Source organism: Emydura macquarii, unplaced genomic scaffold (genome assembly GCF_026122565.2).
Source record: "Emydura macquarii macquarii isolate MOO-44397 ecotype Brisbane River unplaced genomic scaffold, CSIRO-AGI_Emac_v2 contig_383, whole genome shotgun sequence".
In the NCBI taxonomy this organism is placed as follows: Eukaryota; Metazoa; Chordata; order Testudines; family Chelidae; genus Emydura; species Emydura macquarii.
The window spans coordinates 10,540,151-10,562,797 of NW_027130520.1; the positions used below are offsets into that span (position 1 = coordinate 10,540,151).

The 22,647-nt window shown below is 42.5% G+C and overlaps 1 long non-coding RNA gene across 1 annotated transcript; it reads left to right on the top strand.

Moving 5' to 3' along the window:
* The first annotated feature begins 237 nt into the window (after window positions 1-237).
* On the top strand, window positions 238-20,593 carry LOC137145359 (uncharacterized). Its single transcript, XR_010917634.1, has 3 exons — window positions 238-343; window positions 1,460-1,576; window positions 20,456-20,593. It is a non-coding gene; the product is annotated as an uncharacterized lncRNA (long non-coding RNA).
* The last annotated feature ends 2,054 nt before the right edge of the window (window positions 20,594-22,647 follow it).

Consider the following 22,647-nt stretch of genomic DNA (forward strand, 5'->3'; position numbering starts at 1 on the left):
TTTAAAACTAGAATGGATTTATGGAAGCACTTGTGTATATGTAACCCACATGCTTAGTAGGGAGATCTTTAAGAGATCTATGAGGTAGGAGAGTATGAATGAGTTGTGTCTGGATCCTTGTTGCTAGGCAGATGCACAACTAGGTCTCCACACTGAGAAGTTTCTGGACTTGGGTGTGGTAGTTTAGGGTCTGCTAAATAGGTTGCCTGTTGCTGGACTCAGACTCCCTAGGAGCAAGCAGTCAGGGCAGCTGCTTTAAAAAGGCCATGTGTGGATTAGGAGAAGCTGAGCCCAGGAGCAGAAAGCAGGCTGTTTTCCCTAATGCTCAAGCCTTTTGCCACAGGTTAGTGATATTGTTAACCCTCCAGCAGGGAAGCCCTGGCAGTGTTAATTATAGAAAAGGGAAACATAATCTCTTTTAATTTAATTGTACACTTTGAATTTTGTTTTGATTTTAGCCACTCTGTTTTAGTTAAATTGTCTCCAGTTGGTGTATGATTCACCAACTTTTTCTTTAAATGTGATAATGAGGAAAGAGTTGCCTATTTTGCTATTCTCAGTTTTGTATTTTTCTTGTAACAGGGTTTTTTTTTGTTTGTTTTTTAAATGTATATATTTCACTAAGTGATTGGCTAATCAGTTAGCTGACTGGCTAACAGTGATTTCAGCAGAGGACGAAAAATGTTGCTTTTTGACTCAGCAGACTGTATAGACTTTCCAGAGGGGTAGCCGTGTTAGGGTTTGGTGATCAAAGACTCTAACTGAGACTCAGGTGAAATCAAGCTAAGCTTTTGGAAACTCTGAGGGTTTTTGTCTGTGTTTTCTGTGGGAACTGACCTGTTTAGATTTAATTTGTTTTCTTAATTTATATTTATAACTGTGAAGATGATTTGGATTATAAAGTAGCCATGTTATGTTGTAAAAAAAATGTGTTTTTTTTAATCATAAGATTTTATAAAGTTGGTATGTAATTAAGTTAGTTCTTTTTGGGACTTGAATGTGGGAAGGTTGACCCTGTGCAATCCTTACTGAAAATCCTTAGAGACTGAATTCTGGTCTCCTTGTGCTTTTCTGTGGGTGTTTGTTTTTTCTATTTCATTTATGATATTAGAGATGTGGAAAACCCATTAGGCCATCTTGTCAATCCTCCAGAAGATTTTTCTCTAGAGTGTATATGTAACCTGTGGGTGGGCTAGAGTTCACTTTATTGCCCTTCTCCAGTGCCCAAAAAACTCATCTTAATTTGTACCATTCCACAAGAAGAAAGAAATTCAAAGGCAATACAGAGAAACAATCCTTACAAAATGTATAATTAACCTATGGAACTCATTGCCTCAAGACATGAAAGCAATTAGGCACAGAAATAAATACTATAACCTGCAGTTACACTAGTTAGGAGAACAATTAAAAGCTACTAATCTACAGTGTTTAACACCAGTTGAATTTCTAATCCGTCCAGGAAGAAACTTCCATCTCCCTCCATAGGACAGTGTTTCACAGTTATGTGATAAAATATTTTCCTCTTACTCTGAAGCATTTGGTACAGAACATTAACAGAGGCAATCTTGGATTAGAGGTAGGTTACCACCAAGTGATCACCTTCACGCATGGTATGGAAAAAGTATAGTTATTTTTAAATGGTGGGAGGTACGTCTCTATTTATTTTATGCTAATAAGAGACGTAGAGACACCTCAGCAATAGTTGAAACTTTATCTAGGGTTAATTACAAGTCCCTGTAACTCATAATTAAATATGAAGTGTTACCATGCAACCTAGCCTCTGAGCAACACAGTTTAACTGGCTTTTAGAAATGCAAGCTTGTTCCTGAAAATATTTAAATGTGATCTTGCCAGATTGGTTTGACTCTGAAATACGATATGAGAATGGACATTTCAGTGGTAATATTTCAGATGTGCTTGATGGAGCTGAATGGCTGTGTATAAAATGCTGATATTTCATCTTTGGTTCACTGATTCAAGTCCCAGTGAAGTGCTGAGTGAAATGAGTGTTTTTCAGGTCAGCCTATGTTGTATAACAAAGAGAAGTTGCCCACATCATCATCATCTCTGCACATAAACAGTGTCGAGCTAGAATACACACTAGGGTCAAGGAAATAATACGTCTTACCCTATGAAATACATTTACTCTGGAATCTCTGCTCTAAATGTCCAATGTGATTAGGTCTCCCCAAAAGAGGGGACAAACTGCACTAACTGGGCTATGTCTGATCTTTCACTAGTGTAACTCAGGAGTAATTTTGCTGAATCAATAGTTAGCCTGGTATAAAACCACTGTAAGTGAGATCAGAATGAAGTTCAATGTCCTATTGGAGGCATCAGAGTGTGACTGGAGTTTAATCCTCATTAGCTGGCATGCTGAACATTTGTTCATACTAACTATTAGTCATGGACAGCATCATGTTGGCATCGCAATGCTTAACCAGAGGTTTCAAACATAACATCTTCTAGTTTCTCTTACCTAATCTAACCTAGACCCAAGTTTGCTGATCTAGTGATACCAGCAACCGGCCCAGTGAGATGCACTTTATACTTCCAAAAGAACTGTTTTCCTGGTGCCTCCCCACCTCAGTTTATACTAGTTCCCCAAACAAAATAACATACAGTGGGGAAAAGGATTTTTTGGTTGGTATAACTGTTCACAACAGGGCCAACTCGCCTAAAAACATCATACAGAATGATTCCCACTAATTAATATTGTTATGTTGGCAAACGTTTATAGTGTATACGTTGTCTTAATCTTTGTTGATCATCACAGTTCACATATTCCAATGCTGAGCTGTATACCTGCTATAGTGCTGCTGAGCACTTGAGAGCAGCTGTGAACTATGGTTAGTGGATACCACAGGAAGGTTGTCCTGGAGCTAATTTTTTGAGATTTTTTTCAGATATAGAGACAAGCGCTTTCATAAAAAGGGGCACTGGAACTGCAGACATGTCCTGTGAACTGCCTGGCAGTTCTTGTGGGATGGGTTTGAGTCTTGTCCCTGTTTATATAATCCATAATTGATTTATAAATAAAACAGTTTCACAGTCCTTTTAGTTACACAGTATCAGGTGAGAGATATTTATTTAGTTCTCGGAATCTGGCACTAGATTAGTCTGCTTCCTGTGTGTCCTAAGTGCCTCCGCTACAGGATCCTCTTAGTTCTTTGTCTAAATAAGGTATCTTCTTCAGCTTGACATTGTAAGAGTCCCAAACTTTTGGTACTATGAGCAGACTTATCAATACAGTAGCCACTTTGTTTTACTTTAAAAGACCTCAGTGCGTGAAAGCTAGGTTAGTCTCTTGTACAGTCCATCGTATTCAGAGATCTTTTGTTCCTTTAGACAGAGCTGTGAAGAACTCTATTGTTTTGCTGTATAAAAATATGGTCCTTTTAACAGGATACTATATTGATGTAATCTTTTCATAACAGGTGCAAACTGATTTTTTTTTTTATGAGAAGTCATAAATCTGAAAAGTCACTGAGGTTTTGATGTGCTAATTTAACTAAAATCAGTCTATTTCATTATGGGTGGCTACCTAGCCCTTGGAAAAAGATGACATCAACACTGCCAGCTGGCTTACTTGTCAGACTCTGCTGTGCTGCTGCATATCTTTCAAAAAGACTATGTGATTAAAATATAGATGGTTCAGAAAACACTGCAGCTGAATGTTCAGTATCTTCAATTGCATAACTTTCTGCTGAGACACGGAGAAATCTTCTGAGCATCATGACACACACCATTGACTTCAACACTCATTTACATCCGCTGAGGATCTGGCCTGTTGTTTATACACTCTGTTCAGTTTCATAAAGTAGGAATTTATAACATCAAGAAAACTGACATAGCAAAAACCATGCAACATTTTTCTTTAAAAACTTCTGCTGACTTTTTTTTTTTTTTTTAAATGTAAAACCCAAAGTAATTGATATGCTCTACAAAACTGCTGAAATTTGTTTGAGCCATTTAGTTTGGGGTAATTTTACACGCTTTATTGGGTTCCTCCAAAAAAAATTCCTTTGAGTTGGGTCTTTGCACTAAAGATCTCTCAACTTCAAAACGTGAAGCTCTCTACAAGAAACAGTTTTGTTTTTCAGGGATGAATTCACATAGAATTATTTGAGGAAATGAGCCTAAACTTGAGTTTGTAATGAAATTAAAAACTCAAATTTGATTAGTTTAGCTTTTTGTTGTGAATGTTTTGTGCAACTTTAATCCCAACATTTTGATGGCATGACAGAGTGGTTTTTTTTTTTTTTTTTTTTTAAATACTGTTATGGCAAAAGGTGTTAATAGCTGCCATCAAGCAGGTCTTTGATCTATATACTATACCTACTTAAAACCAATGAATGTGCAAACACCCTTCTTTCAGACTAAGTGGAAGGAACAATTAAGACCACATCTGTGCTACAGAATTATATCAACCTAAATTACATCAGCGTTCAGCTGCTGCAATTATTACACCACTGGTGCGTGTCCTCACTATGCTCTGTGTCGGTGGTGCGCGTCCTCACTAAGAACACTTGTATCGAGGCAGAGAGCAGTGTACTGTGGGTAGCTATCCCACTATGTAACTCACCACCAGATAGTGCATGGTGTTTTGGGAAGGCTTTGCAATGCTTCATGGGGCCGAAATAAGTCAGACAGGGTTCAATATGGGTTCAACTTCCCATAATACAGTGTTCTCTATCCCATAATTTCATCTGCATCCTATAAAGTTTTGTACCTTATTTTCAAAATCACCTTCAAGACCCTCCTCACTATCCACCATCTGTGACCGAGGCGCATAGCCTGCTCAGCTCTGCACTGTGGTGATCGGTGTTGTTAACACAGGCTGCCTGCTCCTGCAATATTTGCATAGCCACAAGGGGAGCCATGGGGAACATGACAATTCTTTGGAGGCTAGGTGGCCATGTTACATAGAAAGAAACAATTCAAGGTTGTTGGTAGTATTCCCAGAGCAACTTCAGATGGTGGAGTGCAGGTTCTAGACCTGAGAAACAAGCACTGACTGGTGGATCACACTGTCATGCAGGTTTGGGATGATGAGTTGAGAGTGCAGAATGTTTGGATGTTCAAGGCCACATTCCTGGATCTGTGTGTGGAGCTCGCCCCAGCCCTCCAGTGCAGCAACACCAATATGAAATCTGCACTGACAGTGTAGAAGTGAGTGGCGATTGCACTGTGGAAACTTGCAATGCCAAATTGCTACTGATCAGTTGGTAATCCGTTTGGATATGGGAAATGCATCATGGGGGAGAGCACCAAGGAGCACTTTAGCTACAGGCTGAGCAGATGCAAAATGACAGTTGAATGTGCCATTGGTCCTTTGAAGGGTCACTGGCGCTGTCCACTCTGAGACTGCATCTCCATGGAAAAAAAAATGCCCAATGGCTTTAGCTGCCTGCTGTGTGCTGCATAAAATCTATGAAGCAAAGGGGGAAAAGTTTGTGCCGGGGTGGAAGGCAAAGGTGGAGTGGCTGTATGCTGATTTTTAAGCACCCGGATACCAAGGCTATAAGAAGAGCTCAGTGGGGAGCTATACAGCTCAGGGAGGCTTTGAAAGACCATTTTAATAGTGAGCCAGAGTAGCTCTGTGTTGCTGAGTCATGTGCTCTATCTGGCCTTGCTCTTTTGTGGCCCTGTCTGATCCCTTGGGGGAGTGATGTGTGCACAGTAATATAACATTGCCAATGCACCTATTAATGCTGTCTGTGAATGATGCCAGCACCACTCAGCATATGCTGTGAACTAATAAAGATGAACTGTTTCCATAAACAGACTTATTCCATAACAATGGAAATAGAAAAACGTTTATAACTTAACAAATTAAGGGAAAAGAAGTTACGAAGGGGAAAGAACAGTAATTTCTGGTTCAGAGATATACATACACCAACTGCGTCTTTCACAGGTCCGTGTAGGTGGGACTGTGAATGTCTTTCATGTCCTCAGGGGTGGAGGGGTAAGAGTAGTGAAGTGGCCCCTGGCGCCACACAGAATGTTGCGTGAGGGTATAGGACGGTCTCGATATGCAATTCTCTGTAGGCTGCAGAGGGAAGCAAGCACGGGATTGTTGGAACTGCAGGTCTGCCAGAGTCTGCAGCATGTCTGTTTGCTCCTTGAAATGCTCAAGCATCCCCTGTTGTGCATCCCTCACCTTTTCCAGCACCTTTCTTCTCTCTGCTCTATCACTGACCGTGCTCTCTGCAAGGATAATTCTCCAAGTCCTGTGTCATTAACTAAAGCAGCGGAGACTTGCAGAATTACTTGGAACATGTTATCCCAAGCCCTATTCCTTCTTTTCCTTATCTGGTTTAACTGTTCTGCTGGTGTGGAGGGAGAGACTGTCAAGACCATATTTGCAGCTGTTTAAGATACAATATGCAGAGGTACCACTGTCCATTTATTCACAACATAAATCAAAGCTTAGGATACTGAACTCACTCCCCTTGATTCATAGAATCATAGAGTTGGAAGGGACCTCAGGAGGTCATCTAGTCCAACCCCCTGCTCAGAGCAGGACTAACCTCAGCTAAATAATCCCAGCAAGGGTTTTGTCAAGCCGCAGCTTAAAAACCTCTAAAGATGGAGATTCCACCACCTCCCTAGATAACCCATTCCAGTGCTTCACCACCCTCCTAGTGAAAAACATTTTCCTAATGTCCAACCTAGACCTCCCCCACTGCAACTTGAGACCATTGCTCCTTGTTCTGTCATCTGCCACCACTGAGAACAGCCTCGCTCCATCCTCCCTGGAACCCCCTTTCAGGTAGTTAAAGGCCGCTATCAAATCCCCCCCATTCTTCTCTTCTGTAGACTAAACAAGCCTAGTTCCTTCAGCCTTTCCTCATAAGTCTTGTGCTCCAGCCCCCTAATCATTTTTGTTGCCCTCCGCTGGACTCTCTCTAACTTCTCCACATCCTTGTTGTAGTGAGGGGCCCAAAACTGGACACAATACTCCAAATGCGGCCTCACCAATGCCAAATAGAGGGGAATGATCACTTCCCGTGATCTGCTGGCAATGCTCCTACTAATGCAGCCCAATATGCTATTAGCCTTCTTGGCAACCAGGGCACGCTGCCGACTCATAATCAGCTTCTTATCCACTTTTACCCCCAGGTCCTTTTCTACAGAACTGCTGCCTAGCTCATCGGTCCCCAGTCTGTAGCTGTGCATAGGATTCTTCCATCCTAAGTGCAGGACTCTGCACTTGTCCTTGTTGAACCTCATCAGATTTCTTTTGGCTCAATCCTCCAGTTTGTTTAGGTCCTTCTGTATCCTATCCCTACCTTCCATGTAAGCACTACATTCTCATTTCTTGGGATTTATACAGCATAGTGGCAACAACAGCACCAGCTTTGGTGGGGAGAAAGTGGGGAAATGCGGGGAATAGCTCACAGCCATGAGGGTATGGGTATAATGCAGTTGAAATGAATACTGGCACAGGCAGTGGTGATTTTAGCCGATATCTCACTCCTGAGGGTAATGGATGCTGAAAGGGAACAGCTTCTGCAGGTGCCAGGGTGCCACCTGGGACCGTATGCTGCTAGCCTGTGTGCTGCAGTGCTTCCTGCTGAAGTAATCCTTGAGTGGTATGGGAAATTGGCATACTGTGGTAGAAGAAGTAAGACAGCCCTCCGCAGACACCTTCAGCAGAGGATTGCAGACTACATGCAGGAAAGTTTCATCAAGATATCTATGGAGGATTCATGGGAATCCCAGTGCACATAAACAGTGTTCCATGGGACCCCCTCTGCCCAACTCTAGAGGGGAATGAGAAGCAGATAGCAACTCTACTTCTATTGGTTGTTTCACTACCTCTGCTAGCATAAGTAAAAAAAGAGTAAATCAACAGATGTATCCTGCAACTTTGGGGATTCCATCCCCATAATTTCAAAGCAAATAGCATTCTTACCAGAGATTCCTTCCCCTGCATCAGGCTCACCCATGTTGGACTATAGGGACTGGCTGGACTGCCCTGGAATCAAAAACCTGTCCCGGCTTGCTTTGCACCTGGATCACCTGCTTGCCTGTGCTCCAAACTCCTTCTTCTATTCCTCATCCATCACCTCCTCCACACTGTTCATGGTGGGGGGCCTCCGACACGGGCCACTCTGAAGTATCCACGAGGCTCTTGGGGGAGGAGGGGTGAAGCATACGAGGATGGCATGCAGCTCTTTATAAAAGCGGCAGGTCTATGGCTCTGCACCAGAGTGATTGTGAGCCTCCCTTGCCTTCTGGTATGCCTGCCACAGATCCTTGGTTTTCACATGGCACTGCTGCTAGTCTCTCTTGTAGCCCTTCTCTTCCATACCCCTAGCGCTCTGCTCGTAGATGTCGATGTTTCTACTACTGGATCGATGCTGTGACTATACAGCCTGTTCTCCCCATGGACCCAGGAGATCCATCACTTCCTGTCTACTCCAGGTAGAAGCGCATCTGCAGAGTGTACCTGGCATGGTCAGCCAGGCAGTTGTTAAGCATGCTCTAGAGTTGCTATGTGTGCTCTCCAAGCCAAGCAACCAGGAAATAGAATTTCAAAAAATCACAGGGCTTTAAAGGGGAGGGGCGGTTCTTTGGCCGTTTGAGCAGAGGAGTTCACCCCAGTGGCCAGAGCAGTCAGGGTTGGGCATTGTGGAACACATCCTGGAGGCCACTTACAGTGGATGTAAGTAATGCAGTGTGTACACAAACACTGTGCCAACTGAACTACGTAGTCCTTGACTCTATGCCACTTGGGGAGATGGTGTTAAGTCAGCATAGCAGGGCGATTACATTGGTGGAAGAGAAATTTAAGTGTAGGCACATACACAGCTACTTTGATGTAAATTGCCATGCATAGACTTAACTGTGTAGTGTAGACCAGGCCTAAGTCCCTTTACGTAGTGAAATACCTAGGCACAGTAGAAGCCACTGCCCAAGACAGTGGGCCACGTGGCAAGGCTAAATTGGTGTGGGGTTCGCTGAACACAAATTCAAGGTCTAGGGGATTGTGTAGAAAGCCCTGTGGTAAGAGGAAGAAAGAGAGGAGAAAGCCAGCAAGAGAAGCAGTTGTCAGTGTGACCCTGAGAGGGAGTGGAGAGACAGAGCTCCTTGAGCATGGAAAGGCAGACATAGGAATTTCTGGGAAAGGAAACTGCCTTGTTTCTACTGTTTTCAGGGAAACTGGCCTTTGTGTTTGTAAATAAACAGGTTTGTATTAAAGAATATAGCTATCTCATGATCATTTTCCTCTTAAAGAAAATAAACCTGCAACACCTTGAATATTGGCTAACTGCTCATGCCAAAGGGGCAACAATACTCTGGAAATGGCTATAATGGATACAGTCATGGCTAAGACTTATTTTCATTGGCCCCAGAATCTGTGGTGATTAAGTAAAATTTGCCATGAAAAACATTTCAGTGGGGAGAAAATATTAAATATTCTGCCAGATTTTCACTTATTGCACATGTAGAGAGTGCCAGCATATAAAACTTTCAGAACAATATCCCAGCAAAAATACAGTTTTAAATCAATGTGTAGTAACTTAAAGAAACTAGGTTTGCTGAGCTTTCAGTTTTGGAAGCTAGCACTCCCTAGATTCACAAATATTATAGTGGAGTTGTCTTTTTTTGCAAGTCCTGAAAATTACTCTTTATGTTATGCTGTCATCATCATCATCATCAAACACACACAGTCTCCAGAAGACCATTGTGGCAGCCAGGGTGACCAGAATTGATGTCATTGCACCAGGCAGATCTGACTCAATCCTGTGATTCCACAAATCTATAGGGTGGGCCCACGGGTGGCACAAGGTATAGAATCATAGAAGATTACAGTTGGAAGGGACCTCAGGAGGTCATCTAGTCCATCCCCCTGCTCAAAGCAGAACTAATCTCCACTAAATCATCCCAGCCAGGGCTTTGTCAACCTGCAGCTTAAAAACCTCTAAAGATGGAGATTCCACCACTTCCCTAGGTAACCCATTCCAGTGCTTCACCACCCTCCTAGTGAAAAACTTTTTCCTAATGTCCAACCTAGACCTCCCCCCCTGCAACTTGAGACCATTGCTCCTTGTTCTGGTATCTTCTATCACTGAACAGCCTAGCTCCATCCTCCCTGGAACCCCCTTTCAGGTAGTTAAAGGCTGCTATCAAATCCCCCCTCATTCTTCTCTTTTGCAGACTAAACAAGCCTAGTTCCCTCAGCCTCTCCTCATAAGTCTAGTGCTCCAGCCCCCTAATTATTTTTGTTGCCCTCTGCTGGACTCTCTCCAACTTGTCCATATCCTTATTGTAGTGGGGGGCCCAAAATTGGACACAATACTCCAAATGCGGCCTCACCAGTGCTGAGCAGAGGGGAATAATCACTTCCCTCCATCTGCTGGCAATGCTCCTACCAATGCAGTCCAATATGCTATTAGCCTTCTTGGCAACCAGGGCACAATGCTGACTCATATCCAGCTTCTTATCCACTGTTACCCCCGGGTCCTTTTCTGCAGAACTGCTGCCTAGCTCATCGGTCCCCAGTCTGTAGCTGTGCATGGGATTCTTCCATCCTAAGTGCAGGACTCTGCACTTGTCCTTGCTGACCCTCATCAGATTTCTTTTGGCCCAATCCTCCAATTTGTCTAGGTCACTCTGTATCCTATCCCTACCTTCCAGGGTATCTACCACTCCCCCTAGCTTAGTGTCATCTGCAAACTTGCTGAGGGTGCAATCTACCCCATCCTCCAGATCATTAATGAAGATGTTGAACAAAACCGGCCCCAGGACCGACCCCTGAGGCACTCTGCTTGTTCCTGGCTGCCAGCTAGACATCGGGTCATTGATCACTACCCGTTGAGCCCAATGATCTAGCCTGCTCTCTATCCATTTTATAGTCCATTCATCTAACCCATACGTCTTTAACTTGCTGATAAGAATACTGTGGAAGACTGTATCAAAGGCTTTGCTAAAGTCAAGGTATATCACATCCATTGCTTTCCCCACATCCACAGAGTCTCTTCATAGAAGGCGATCAGGTTGGTCAGGCATGACTTGCCCTTGGTGAATCCATGTTGACTGTTCCTGATCACCTTCCTCTCTTCCAAGTACCTTAAAAAGGATTCCTTGAGGACCTGCTCCATGATTTTTCCAGGGATTGAGGTGAGGCTGACCAGTCTGTAGTTCCCTGGATCCTCTTTCCTCCCTTTCTTGAAGATGGGCACTATGTTTGCCTTTTTCCAATCATCAGGGACCTCCCCCAAGTGTCAAGAGCTTTCAAAGATAATAACCAATGACTCTGAAATCACATCAGCCAACTCCCTCAGCACCCTCGGGTGCATTGCAACTGGAACTATGGACTTGTGTATGTCCAATCTTTCTAAATAGTCCTGAACCTGTTTCTTCAGCACTGAGGAATGTTCACCTCCTCCCCATTCTGTGCCACCCAGTGCAGTAGTCTATGTGCTGACCTTGTCTGTGAAGATAGAGGCATAAAAGGCATGGAGCACCTCAGCTTTCTCCACATCCTCTGTCATTAGGTTGCCTCCCCCATTCTGTAGGGGGCCCACACTTTCCCTAATCTTCCTATGGTAGGTAACGTACCTATAGAAACCCTTCTTGTTCCCTTTTCATGTCCCTTGCTAGCTGCAACTCCAATTGCACTTTGGCCTTCCTGATTTCATTCCTGCATGTTCAAGCAATATTTTTATAATCCTTCCTAGTCATTTGACCAAGTTTCCATTTCTTGTAAGCTTCTTTTTTGTGTTTAAGCTCAACAAAGACTTCTTTGGTAAGCCAAGCTGGGCACCTACCATATTTGCTATTCTTTCTGTAGAGTCAGGGCATGCATCTTTTCATACATCAATGGAGAGCTTGAGAGCACAGTGTGCGGGGTTGTCCAAGCCAGTGACATGGCTGAAAAGCATGCAATACTGCTTTTGAATATAATGAGTGATTTGAAGGAAGGCCAGATTTCTGCGTGATTGACATTTTGTACAAAGTCAAACTATTTTACACTCAGGATTTTGTGCTGACAGCACATATGGAATGCCTCTAGCTGCTCCAAGTCTGCCTTTAAGAGGGTCCAGGTTTCTGACCTGTCTAGCAATACAGGTAGAACACAGGTTTGATAGATCATGGACTTTGTCTCAGTGACAAAACACTTATGCATCCATAAGTGAGACATGGACTTCATGCAGGAGGCAGAGACCTATCCATTGAAGAACACCCAGTTTACTGTGACCATTTGATCTCTGCTTACAGCTTAGATAGATGAACTCATCAGCGCTCTCTGTGGTACTCAATACCACCTGCACCAGGGGCTCTGGTGGTCCAGTTCTGTGGTTCTGAACCTTGGTCTTCTGCCATGAGACATTCAACTCCATAGCATGGGCAATGTCTTGGAGACCTTGGAGGACGGGGATGAAATTCTCTGACTTCTCCACAAGCATAGCACTATCGTCAATGTAGTACTGGTCAGTGAATACTTTGTGACCAACCTCGATTCTGATGTGTGGAACAGGGAGTGCTAATATTCAGTTAATATAGTTCAACGGAATAGTGCTGGGGCAAGAATGCATCCCTGCTGCATGCCTCAGTTTGTGTAGAAATACAACAAATCTCTCACATCGTGACTGGTGTGCAGATTGGGCACCAAATTTAGCAAAACATTTGGTGTGTCTTCTCCTTTCGGTGAGAGCCAAAGTGCTGATCTGTTGACCGAATCAAAAGTTGCTTTGATGTCAATATATGCCATATGAAGGAGACGATTAAATTCTTGGTGGAGCTCAGCCGGAAGCCAGAGAGGAAGGACAGCATCTACTATTAAATGCCCAGGGGTGCCACCCACCTCTTCCTGGTGGGGGGGCTGAGGTGGGTTTGACAGAAAATTGCGGGGGCTGTGCTATAGTGGCACGATTAGCTAGGCTGCTGTTGGGAGGGCTGTTTACAGGTACAGCTCGGCATGGCTTCAGGTTTCTTTTTGAAGAGGCAGTACGCGCGTGAGGTGCCCAGTTGCATTGATGTGGCTGGAGAGTGCATATAAGGCCAGCCAGGGAGGAGATAGCTTCTGGGCACAGGAGGAGGTGGAGAGAAAGGGGAAAGTCTGGAGAGGTGGCTGGGGGAGCTGCAGAGGAAGGCTGCTGCAGTCTCCGGTAGAGCTCAGCTCACTGAACACTCACCCAGCAGCCCACTCTCCGACTCTGTCCTTTGGTGACACAGAGTGGGGACGATGAAATGCAAGCTCTGCAGTCGTGGCTGAACTGTGAAGGAGACAGAGCAGAGCTGGGCAGTACAGTTGTGTGCGCATTTTACCATGAGAATCCCAATAGCTCCCCTCTCAATCCCCTCACCTCAGGGTGCTCTGCAAATCCCTGAGCCTGGTGCCTCCATGTGCCAGCTGGTGGGCTGCAGTCCGGGAATCCCCACACTTACGAGCTGACACTATGAGCAGCAGAAGCAAGTTGCCACCCAGATTCCAGGCACCAGAAAGCTTCTCAGCCTTGTGAGCACAGTTGCAAACTTCCATCTTCTGCTCGGCGCGTGGGCTCAGAGAGCAGCTGCTCCCAAGGCTCCTTCGGTGCTGTGTCAACAGAATGGGGTTAGGTTTGTTTCCTCTCAATCTCTTCTCCTCTGCTGCTGGTGCTGACTTCAGAGCTGGGTGCCTGGCCAGCAGCTGCCGCTCTCTGGCCACCCAGCTATGAAGACATAACCACCGCCAGCACCAGCGGAGAAGAAGGGACAATACCATATTATGTCTCCCTTACTTCTGAGTAAAGTTTGACCTTTGCACTGGGAGGGGAGGAAACTAGGGGCTATGACAAATTGTGGGGTCGTTATAGCCTCTGAAATTAGGGTGACCAGATGTCCTGATTTTTTTTTTATGGGGACAGTCCTGATATTGGGGGCTTTTTCTTTTATAGGCGCCTATTACCCACCCACCCACCCACCCCCTGTCCTGATTTTTTCACACTTGTTATCTGGTCAGCCTACCCACAAGTCCATCTCGACCCCCACTCCCCCCAGCACTGCCCCTGTGACTGCCTAACAGTGAAACTTGATTGCTGTGGATGATGATGTCTAAGAAGCAGAAAGTGAGCAAAGACCTTTCCAGAGACTTTAATCCTAGAGGTTAAACACAGAAGGATAAAACCAGAGAATTTGCAACTACGCAGTATGCTGCAGCAGAAGAAAATAACATGTATAAGAACTTTCCCATAGCAGAAGTTTCAGAGTACTTAACAAATGCTAGAAAAACCACTTTTTGTCTTTAACAATTTATGGCTTTATCATTTGATGCTCTGATAAGCTAACAAATTAGTGGAAATGCTTTATTTCTTCCAGAAGGTATTGAAATATTTCTTAGAATTAATAAATCTTGGTTGGTTTACTTAAGCCCTCCTATCAAAGTGTCCTCTCTGTTCTCCGAAGTGCCACAAAACTCTATATTGCCAACTTTATAAAACAAAACTCATTTTTGTGAGATTTAATGATTTTCCCCAGTAACAACTATGTGAGTGAAACGAGACAATCACTACACTCTCAAATGACCTCATGCAGAAAAATGATAAAAGACAAAAACATCGTATCATTCGAGAGCGAACACTTTCACAAAATAATCACTCCATCTCTGACCTGTCAGTCCCCATCCTTGAAAGAAACCTGCACCTTCAAAAGATGGGCCTGGGAACTTAAATTCATCTCTCTGCTAGGCACCAAAAATCATGGACTTTATAAAGATACTTGGTTTATGACTCATTACAACAATCTGCAATCACTAACCCTCCTTTGTCCCAAAACTGTACAGGTGTTTACTGCCCACTTCACCTTGAATGGTCCCTTGCAACTTGTGTAAACTCCTTATTTGTTCCACCCTTGTATTTAGCTGTGAAACTTTGAGTACCTTCCCCACAACTGAAGAAGAGCTCTCTGTAAGCTTGAAAGGTTGTTCTTTCACCAATAAGAGTTGGTCCAATAAAAGATATTACTTCACCCACCTTGTCCTTCTGATTTTCCCCCTGAATTTTCCATTTTTGCTCCATGGAAAATTAAAATCCTCTAATCCTAAAATTTCTCTTGGGATGCACGTGTGCGTGTGTAAATGCAGCTTTAATCATAACTACCATCTTGCTTTATCTAGCTGTGAAACAAAGCAGCTTTAAATTACTTTTTTATTTTTGCTTTATATTTTATATAAAAGCATTTATATTAGTACACCAAAAGTTCTTGCTTCCATTGACTTCAATGGGATTAACTGCATGAGTAAAATTTAATGTGTATATGTGTGTGCAAGATCAGAGTCATAGTCACCACTTTTAAAGTAAATATCTTGGCATTTATTTGTCTCACATATAGACCATTGCTAGAGGGCACACTAGCATCCTATTAAGATTAGTGCTTCATTAGAGGATTAGGAATGTTTAGCTAATCTTGCAGTTTATTGTCTGATCCTGCCTTTGTGTGTTCATGTTACTCTTATTAATGAATTTTTTCAGGGAACAATGAATTGTCATTAGTGCAGAATGTTCATTGTTGAAAACAACAAAAGTTGGTTTTTTTCATGCTTGTCTGCTTTTATTTTTAAACTGTTGTGAGGGGTGACTTTATTATATTCTGTGCATCTCTTCCTCAGAAAGCAGCTCTTATTAAGGTCTGCATTTTAATTCCAAACACACAGGGTGATGCTTACTTGAATCACTGCAATGGAAACAAGCCTCCTCCTGGAAGTGAGCTTAAAGAATCCACTGTAAGCCAAGGCTGGCTGATACTTCACCTTCCTTTTTTTTAATCTATGCATCTTTTTTAACAGAGAAACCATCTTTAAAGGGGCAAAACCATAGTAAACCCAACTGTCAGAGGGGACTTGGTAGAAGCCGGTAAAATTTAATATTCTCAAATTACACAGAACACTTATTAAGGAGAATATACACACTGTTGAATAGGGGTTACAGAATGACTCTATATTAACAACAGTTGGCTTGGAATTTTGCCAATTATTTTAGACACAAAACAAAGTTTCCATAAGCAGATCAGCAGGGACTCTGAGAGCTAGAGTGAAGGGCTCAGGTTGTGTTCTTGTCCATCCTCCTGATTGAGAGTAAGGGCCCAGGCAGGGACATGCACATCTTGGAGATGAATATGTGGCTCCATAATGGTGTTGATGGGAGGGCTTCAGTGTCCTGAACCATGGGATGATGTTATAGGAAGAAGGCTTGCTGGGAAGAAATGGGTTCCACTTCACCAAGAAGGGGAAAAGCATCTTCACATCTGACTTGCCAACCTCTTAAGGAGGGTTTTAAACTAGGTTCAAATGGGGCAGGTGACAAAAGCCCACAGGTAAGTAATTAAAAAAAAAAAAAAAAGGGGGGGGGTGACCTTAAGAGGGTTAGATGTGAGGGGGAACATGGAAAATTACAATAGGGTCATAGGAGCAACAACATGGAAATCAGTGGTGGAATCTGCTCAACTTCTTAAACGTCTGTACACAAATGCAAGGAGTATGGGGAATAATCAGGAAGAACTGGCAGTATTGGTCTATAAGCTAAATGATTGTCATCACATAAACTTGGTGGGATAAGTCTCATGACTGGAATATTGGTATAGACAAGTATACCTTGTTCAGAAAGGACAGGCATGGTAAAAAGAGGAAGTATTGCATTATACAACAAAAATATATACACTGCTTCTGAGGTCCAGAAACAGACTAGTTGAAAGTACCTCGGTAAAGATAAAAAGGTTTAAAAAAATAGGTGTGACACAATTGTAGGGGTCTACTATTGACCATCATACCAGGAAGAGGAGGTGGATGAGGCATTTCCAGAACAAACAACAGAAATATCCAAAACACAAGATCTGGTAGTAATGGGGAACATTAACTACCCAATCATCTGTCAGAAAAGTAATAAGGCAAAACACAATTTCCAATACATCCTTGGAATATACTGGGGACAACTTTTTATTCCAGAAAGTGGAGAAAATAACAAGGGGGACAGCCACTGATAGTGAACAGGGAGATACTGATGGTGAGTCTGAAGGTGATTTTGGTTGAAAGTGATCATTAAATGATTTCATGATTCTAAGAAAGAAAGGAATGAGCAGCAGAATAAGGACAAAGGACTTCAAAAAAGAAGGCTTTAACAAACTCAGAACGGGTAGATAAGGTCCCATGGGAAGAAAATCTAAGGGGAAAAAAGTTCAGAACTGACTGTTTCTCAAGGAGACAGTTTACATTTGTGCCTGTAATATTATCCCTATACAAAGGAAAGATAGGAAGAATAGTAAGAGGCCAAGATGACTCCATCAGGAGCTCTTTAATGACCTGAAAATCAAAAAGATATCCTACGCGAAGTGGAAACATGGACAAATTGCTAAGGAGGAATTCAAGAGACTAGCACAAGCATGTAAGAAGAAAATAAGAAATACCTAGCAAGGGGCACATAAGGCAATAAGAAATGTTTCTTTAAATACATTCGGCACAAGACAAAACTGAAGGAAAATGTTGGCCCTCTACTTAGTGGGAAAGGAGAGTTAATAACCAATGACATCAATAAAGCAGAGGTGTTTAATGCCTATTTTGCTTCAGTCTTCACTAAAAAGGTTAAAGGTGACCAGATAGTCACCACAATTAATATTAACAACAAGGTGGAAGGAATGCAAGCCAAAATAAGGAAAGAACAGGTTAAAGAATGTTATGATGAGTTAGATGGATTTTAGTCAGCAGGATCTCATGGAATTCATCCTGGGCTACTTAAGAAACTAGAACCATTAGCAATTATCTTTGAGAACTCATGGAGGATGTGTGAGGTCCTGGAAAATGCAGAAAGTCACACATTGTTCCCCTTTTTAAAGATATGTACTAAGACCAGTTATTGACCAGTCAGCCTAACTTTAATGCCTGTAAAGATACTGGAACAAATTATTAAACAATCAATTTGTAGTCGCTTAGAGGATAATAAGGTTATAAGAAATAGCCAGCATGGATTTGTCAAGAACAAATCACGTCAAACCTACCTAATTTTCTTCTTTGACATCGTTACTGGCATAGTAGATAGGGGGAGCAGTAAACATAAAATATCTTGGGTTTTTTTTTTTTTTTTTTAAATAAGGCTTTTGACAAAGTCCCACATGACATTCTCCTAAGTAAACTAGAGAAATGTGGTCTAGATAAAATTACTGTAAGGTGGTTGCACAACTGGTTGAAAGACCACAATCAGAGTAGTTATCCATGATTCGCTGTTCTAACTGCAAGGATATATCTAGTGGGGTCCTGCAGGGGTCAGTCCTGGGTCTGGTACTAATCAATATTTTCATTAATGACTTGGATAATGGAGTGGAGAGTACACTTTATAAAATTTGCAGATGACACCAAGCTCATAAGAGTTGCAGGAGGACAGAATTGGAATTCAAAATTATCTTGACAAGTTAGAGAATTGGTCTTTATTGAATTTCATCTCTTTGATTTCAGACAAGCGCAAAGTACTTCACTCCATAAGGAAAAGTCAAATGCACAACTACAATATGGGGAATAACTAGCAGATGTACTGTTGACAAGGATCTGAGGGTTATAGTGGATCACAACTTGAATAGGAGTCACCAATGTGATGAAGTTGCCAAAAAAACCTAATATCATTCTGGAATATATTAACAGGAGTGTCTTATTTAAAACTTGGGAGATAATTGTCCTTCTCGGATGGGCACTGGTGAGGCCTCAATTGAAATACTGTGTCCACTGCGGGACAACACACTTTAGGAAAGATGCAGACAAATTGGAGACAGAGGTTTAGAAATCCCTGTATGAGGAAAGGTTTAAAAAAAAAGTGGGCATGTTTAATATTGAGGGGAAAAAAGGGGGACCTGATAAGTCTTCAAATGTTAAGACCTGCTATAAAGAGGACTGTCATCAGTTGTTCCCCAGGTAGGACAGCAAGTAATGGGCTTATCTGCAACAAGGGAGATTTAGGTTAGATATTAGTAAAAACTTTATACCTAAAGGATAGTTAAGCTAGGCTTCCAAGCCTATTCATGAATTAAATTACTTAATAAATTAATAGGCTTCTGAGGGAGGTTGTAGAATGCCTGTAATTGGAGGTTTTCAAAAACTGGTTGGACAAACACCTGTCTGGGATAGTCTAGGTTTACATGGTCCTGCCGGAGCAGGGGGCTGGAATTTGATGACTTCCCAAGGTTCCTTCCAGCCTCACATTTCTATGATTCTCTGGGAGACGGAATCTGGCCCATAGGAGAGAATGGAGCCATCAGACTCAAACTACAGTCCCCATGAAGCAATGCACCACAATGAGGAATTCAACTTAATGTTGAACTGACTTGAAATGAAGCATTTAGGGTCAGTTCAATAAATCATAGCAAAATACTTTGCTTTCCTGTTGTCAACAATATTTTGTATGTATTGTGTTTCATAGGTCCTCTCACTTCCCCTCTGTCAGGTGGTTTGTTTTAAAAACAAAACAAAACAAAAACCCAGAACAATGTAGTCTCTGACTTTTTTTGAGTATCTAGTAAACTATTCTTAAACAATTCCCAAATATCATTTTTTCTGTTTAAATTTTTTCTCCGAGTTGATTTAGCTCCATTGTTTTCAGCTTTGTGAAACTGGACCTTCTAAAGCACTGTGGGTGTGTGTTGGTTTGGACTTTACATTTGTTGTGTGCAAACAGAATAATCAAGTCATGATTACTTGCACCCAAGCAACCATTAACTTTTAGTTCTGTGATCAATTCCTCTTTATCTTGCCATGCTGTGGGGTACTACTTTTTAAATAAAATCCATTCACTGAAGGAAGCGCAGGTGGTGCCAGCTGTCTGCTGAAATACCTAGTTAATAAGAACAAATGAATAAAGAGAGTGTTCTCATTTTGAACCTTCTGATATACATCAAAATCAGAAATATGGCTTTCAAGAGTGTCCCTTTTCAGGCACTTTAAACCTGTACAAACACCTTTTAGATGAGTGAAAATGGTTTAGAGGTCTAAAACTCCATTTATGTATATGTCAAAACAGACTAATATTTATTGTTTTGAAGATTTTAAAATTCTGTGTTTTGTGCTATTAACTAGCTGTTTTACTTGGAGGAAGAGTACGTAGAAATAATGATAACAGGGTTCTGGTTTGGAACAACATGGGTAGTTTCTTATAACTACTAATTCTTTATATTTATAGTAGGGCTTTTACAGAGAGGCAAAGATGTGGTCACTGTCTCAAGGAATAATACATGTAAAAAGAGAATAAATCAATGATTTAATACCATATAATTTTTTTAAAATACAAATGAGTAATGGAATATTCCCCACTGTCTGAATTTAGAAGTAGATTTAAAAATAATACAATAAGACTTAAGCACCTTACTCCCATTAACTTTCAAAGAGAGTTGTATCTTTGAAATTCTCCCCCTCAGGACACAAATAAACTATAGCAAAAGGGAGTTTTACCTGAGTAATCAATGAAGGATTTAACCCTCTCCCCTCCTACAGATGAGCTGAAGGAAGTTTTCCAGTGATGCAATTCCTTATGAAAACGTTGGAGTGCTGAATCAATTAACATCAACTTGGCTTGTCACACAGGAACAACTGTCTTCTGTTTCTGAATGAGGTCAAATGTGGCCAAAGCCACCCCCCTTTTCTTTTCCTTAGAAAGTGTGACTGAAAGCACCTCTGTATTCACACCCTATACACTATTGTAATAGTCTTTGTACAAAATATGCCTTGTGAGATATTATTGAGCAGCAAATTTATTAGTTTTCAAAGTATATCATGAAATGTAGGTAGCAACATTATACGCTGCAGTTACACACCCAGCTCTGGGATTGTAGTCACAAACTCTGCCGGTCAGAGTTTTTGGCACCAGCTCCTCTAGCCCCGTGCTGAGCACAACATGGGAGCTGTGGGCTGGGTCAGCGTGGCTGCTGTGGTTGTTAGCGGAAGGGCGGCTCAGTCAGCATGCACACCCCCCTCCCCAGGCCGGCACCTGGCTGCATGGCCCCCTCGGTATGCGACTGCCACCTCACCCGCTGCCCCCACTGCCTGGGGAAAGAGTGGGGAAGAGTGGAAAATGGGCCCACTCCATTGGGGTGGTCCATTGCCGCCGACGGGGGGTGCAATGCATGTATTGGGCCCCCAGGAACCGGAGACACATGTTATGCCACTGGCCTGACTAGGCAAAAATTGATAAACAGGTTTATCCTAAACTAAGGAATGTGTGTTCACATTAATTTATGGATAAGTAGCAAAGAGGGTTCTTGAGACAGCAAGAGGGGAAAATGGCAACAGACACAGCAAATCTGCATTTCAGCATATATGGGGAAAAGAAAGCACATGGAGCCACCTTCATTATCAGACTTCATGTCACCTTCTTTACTGTTTAAATAAACTTTCTTTTGAGTGGTAATCATAGAAGATTAAGGTTGGAAGGGACCTTATGATGTATCTAGCCCAACCCCCTGCCCAAACCAAGACCAACCCCAACTAAACCATCCCAGCCAGGGCTTTGACAAGCCTCACCTTAAAAACCTCAAAGGATGGAGATTCCACCACCTCCCTAGGTAACCCGTTCCAGTGCTTCACCACCCTTCTAGTGAAAACGTTTTTCCTAATATCTAACCTAGACCTTCCCCACTGCAACTTGAGACCATTACTCCTTGTTCTGTCATCTACCACCACTGAGAACAACCTACCTCTATCCTCCCTGGAAGCCCCCTTCCGGTAGTTGAAGGCCGCTATCAAATTCCCCCTCACTCTTCTCTTCTTCAGATTAAACAAGCCCAGTTCCCTCAACCTCTCCTCATAAGTCATGTGCTACAGCCCCCTGATGATTTTCTTTGCCCTCCACTGGACTCTCTCCTATTTGTCCACATCCTTCCTGTAGTGAGGGGCCCAAACTGGACACAATATTGCAAATGTTGCCTTACCAATACCGAATAGAGGGGAATAATCACTTCTCTCAACCTGCTGGCAATGCTCCTACTAATGCAGCCCAATATGCTATTTGCCTTCTTGGAAATTAGGGCCAAGTCCACAGTAAACCCCAGGTCCTTTTCTGCAGAACTGCTGCCTAGACAGTCGGCCCCAGTCTGTAGCAGTGCATGGCATTCTTCTGTCCTAAGTGCAAGACTCTGTACTTCTCCTTGTTGAAACTCATCAGATTTATTTTGGCCCAATCCTCCAATTTCTCTAGGTAACTCTGTATCCTATCGCTACCCTCCAGAGTATCTACTACTTCCCACTGCTTAGTGTCATCTGCAAACTTGCTGAGGGTGCAATCCATTCCATCCTCCAGATCATTAATGAAGATATTAAGCAAAACTGGCCCCAGCACGGACCCCTGGGGCACTCCACTTATTACCAGCTGCCAACTAGATATCAAGCCATTGATCACTACCTATTAAGCCTGATGATCTAGCCAGATTTCTATCCACCTTATTATCCATTCATCCAACCCATATTTCTTTAACTTGCTGGCAAGAATACTGTGGGAGACTGTATCAGAAACTTTGCTAAAGTCAAGATATATCACATCCACCACTTTCCCCACATCCAAAAGCCAGTCATCTCATCACTGAAGGCAATCAGGCTGGTCAGGCATGACTTGCCCTTGATGAATCCATGCTGACTGTTGCTGATCTCCTTCTTCTTGTCCAAGTGCCTCAAAATGGATTCCTTGAGGACCT